This window comes from Coregonus lavaretus (assembly GCF_964263955.1).
Source record: "Coregonus lavaretus genome assembly, chromosome: 11".
Taxonomy (NCBI): Eukaryota; Metazoa; Chordata; class Actinopteri; order Salmoniformes; family Salmonidae; genus Coregonus; species Coregonus lavaretus.
The window spans coordinates 12,121,356-12,125,442 of record NC_139998.1 but is presented as its reverse complement, the minus strand read 5'-3'; positions in this window follow the sequence as shown (position 1 = coordinate 12,125,442).

Below are 4,087 nucleotides of genomic sequence, written 5' to 3'. Positions count from 1 at the left end.
CATTTCCTTATTTTTTTGTATTGATTCCTATCCTTTATTTGTTTCGTTTTAATGATTGCCAGAACAACCTCCTTGGCAGGATTTAATATTGCAGGGTTCACTGGCTCTGAAACGTGCTCAATTTCTTACATTTTACATTTACATTACATTTTAGTCATTTAGCAGACGCTCTTATCCAGAGCGACTTACAGTTAGTGAATACATATATTTTTATACTGGCCCCCCGTGGGAATCGAACCCACAACCCTGGCGTTGCAAACGCCATGCTCTATCAACTGAGCTACATCCCTGCCGGCCATTCCCTCCCCTACCCTGGACGACGCTGGGCCGATTGTGCGCCGCCCATGAGTCTCCCGGTCGCGGCCGGCTGCGACAGAGCCTGGATTCGAACCAGGATCTCTAGTGGCACAGTTAGCACTGCGATGCAGTGCCTTAGACCACTGCGCCGCTTCTTGTGACATATTAAATATCTGCCCCAGAGGTCAAGGCAATTGGGTGTCCACTCATTTGTGTGTTATAAAGCCCTTTGAAAAGAGGATCATAGTCCTATAAGCGAAATCCTCACATTCTTCTCAAGGCTTGTGGTTATAAGGGAATTAAGTGTTGATTACACCATAGAAGTATGTTGTGGTCATGAAAGGGATGTTGACTTACACTACAGTACCATCTAGTGTTGATTTGATGCATCTCATCTGAGACAATATTTTAAAAAGTAAAAATATGCATCTACTGTGTAGAAAATGCCACTGATTCCATACAGTGGCTTGCAAAAGTATTCACCCCCCCTGGCATTTTTCCTATTTTGTTGCCTTACAACCTGGAATTAAAATTGATTTTTTGGGGGGTTTGTATCATTTGATTTACACAACATGCCTACCACTTTGAAGATGCAAAAAAAAAAGTGAAACAAACAAGAAATAAGACCAAAAAAAAAAAGACCTTGAGCGTACATAACTATTTACATTTGTCATTTAGCAGACGCTCTTATCCAGAGCGACTTACAAATTGGTGCATTCACCTTATGATAGCCAGTGGGACAACCACTTTACAATATACAGTGGGGAGAACAAGTATTTGATACACTGCCGATTTTGCAGGTTTTCCTACTTACAAAGCATGTAGAGATCTGTCATTTTTATCATAGGTACACTTCAACTGTGAGAGACGGAATCTAAAATAAAAATCCAGAAAATCACATTGTATGATTTTTAAGTAATTAATTTGCATTTTATTGCATGACATAAGTATTTGATCACCTACCAACCAGTAAGAATTCCGGCTCTCACAGACCTGTTAGTTTTTCTTTAAGAAGCCCTCCTGTTCTCCACTCATTACCTGTATTAATTGCACCTGTTTGAACTCGTTACCTGTATAAAAGACACCTGTCCACACACTCAATCAAACAGACTCCAACCTCTCCACAATGGCCAAGACCAGAGAGCTGTGTAAGGACATCAGGGATACAATTGTAGACCTGCACAAGGCTGGGATGGGCTACAGGACAATAGGCAAGCAGCTTGGTGAGAAGGCAACAACTGTTGGCGCAAGTATTAGAAAATGGAAGAAGTTCAAGATGACGGTCAATCACCCTCGGTCTGGGGCTCCATGCAAGATCTCACCTCGTGGGGCATCAATGATCATGAGGAAGGTGAGGGATCAGCCCAGAACTACACGGCAGGACCTGGTCAATGACCTGAAGAGAGCTGGGACCACAGTCTTAAAGAAAACCATTAGTAACACACTTCGCTGTCATGGATTAAAATCCTACAGCGCATGCAAGGTCCCCATGCTCAAGCCAGCGCATGTCCAGGCCCGTCTGAAGTTTGCCAATGACCATCTGGATGATCCAGAGGAGGAATGGGAGAAGGTCATGTGGTCTGATGAGACAAAAATAGAGCTTTTTGGTCTAAACTCCACTCGCCGTGTTTGGAGGAAGAAGAAGGATGAGTACAACCCCAAGAACACCATCCCAACTGTGAAGCATGGAGGTGGAAACATCATTCTTTGGGGATGCTTTTCTGCAAAGGGGACAGGACAACTGCACCGTATTGAGGGGAGGATGGATGGGGCCATGTATCGCGAGATCTTGGCCAACAACCTCCTTCCCTCAGTAAGAGCATTGAAGATGGGTCGTGGCTGGGTCTTCCAGCATGACAACGACCCGAAACACACAGCCAGGGCAACTAAGGAGTGGCTCCGTAAGAAGCATCTCAAGGTCCTGGAGTGGCCTAGCCAGTCTCCAGACCTGAACCCAATAGAAAATATTTGTAGGGAGCTGAAAGTCTGTATTGCCCAGCGACAGCCCCGAAACCTGAAGGATCTGGAGAAGGTCTGTATGGAGTGGGCCAAAATCCCTGCTGCAGTGTGTGCAAACCTAGTCAAGACCTACAGGAAACGTATGATCTCTGTAATTGCAAACAAAGGTTTCTGTACCAAATATTAAGTTCTGCTTTTCTGATGTATCAAATACTTATGTCATGCAATAAAATGCAAATTAATTACTTAAAAATTATACAATGTGATTTTCTGGATTTTTGTTATAGATTCCGTCTCTCACAGTTGAAGTGTACCTATGATAAAACAAATACAGACCTCTACATGCTTTGTAAGTAGGAAAACCTGCAAAATCAAATACTTGTTCTCCCCACTGTATGTATGTATGTATGTATGTATGTATGTATGTATGTATGTATGTATGTATGTATGTATATATATATGTATGTATATATATATATATATATATTTTTTTTTTGGTGGGGGTAGGGGGAGGGTAGAAGGATTACTTTTATCCTATCCCAGGTATTCCTTAAAGAGGTGGGGTTTCAAGTGTCTCCGGAAGGTGGTGAGTGACTCCGCTGTCCTGGCGTCGTGAGGGAGCTTGTTCCACCATTGGGGTGCTAGAGCAGCGAACAGTTTTGACTGGGCTGAGCGGGAACTGTGCTTCCGCAGAGGTAGAGGGGCCAGCAGGCCAGAGGTGGATGAACACAATGCCCTCGTTTGGGTGTAGGGACTGATCAGAGCCTGAAGGTACGGAGGTGCCAATCCCCTCACAGCTCTGTAGGCAAGCACCATGGTCTTGTAGCAGATGCGGGCTTCAACTGGAAGCCAGTGGAGTGTGCGGAGGAGCGGGGTGACGTGAGAGAACTTGGGAAGGTTGAACACCAGATGGGCTGCAGCATTCTGGATGAGTTGTAGGGGTTTAATGGCACAGGCAGGGAGCCCAGCCAACAGCGAGTTGCAGTAATCCAGACGGGAGATGACAAGTGCCTGGATTAGGACCTGTGCCGCTTCCTGTGTAAGGTAGGGTCGTACTCTGCGAATGTTGTAGAGCATGAACCTACAGGATCGGGTCACCGCTTTGATGTTAGCGGAGAACGACAGGGTGTTGTCCAGGATCACGCCAAGGCTCTTTGCACTCTGGGAGGAGGACACAACGGAGTTGTCAACCGTGAAGGCGAGATCATGGAGCGGGCAGTCCTTCCCCGGGAGGAAGAGCAGCTCTGTCTTGCCGAGGTTCAGCTCTAGGTGGTGATCCGTCATCCACACTGATATGTCTGCCAGACATGCAGAGATGCGATTCGCCACCTGGTTATCAGAAGGGGGAAAGGAGAAGATTAATTGTGTGTCGTCTGCGTAGCAATGATAGGAGAGACCATGTGAGGATATGACAGAGCCAAGTTATTTGGTGTATAGAGAGAATAGGAGAGGGCCTAGAACTGAGCCCTGGGGGACACCAGTGGTGAGAGCACGTGGTGCGGAGACAGATTCTCGCCACGCCACCTGGTAGGAGCGACCTGTGAGGTAGGACGCAATCCAAGAGTGAGCCGCGCTGGAGATGCCCAACTCGGAGAGGGTGGAGAGGAGGATCTGATGGTTCACAGTATCAAAGGCAGCAGATAGGTCTAGAAGGATGAGAGCAGAGGAGAGAGAGTTAGATTTAGCAGTGCGGAGAGCCTCCGTGACACAGAGAAGAGCAGTCTCAGTTGAATGGCCAGTCTTGAAACCTGACTGGTTTGGATCAAGAAGGTCATTCTGAGAGAGATAGCAAGAGAGTTGGCTAAAGACGGCACGCTCAAGAGTTTTGGAG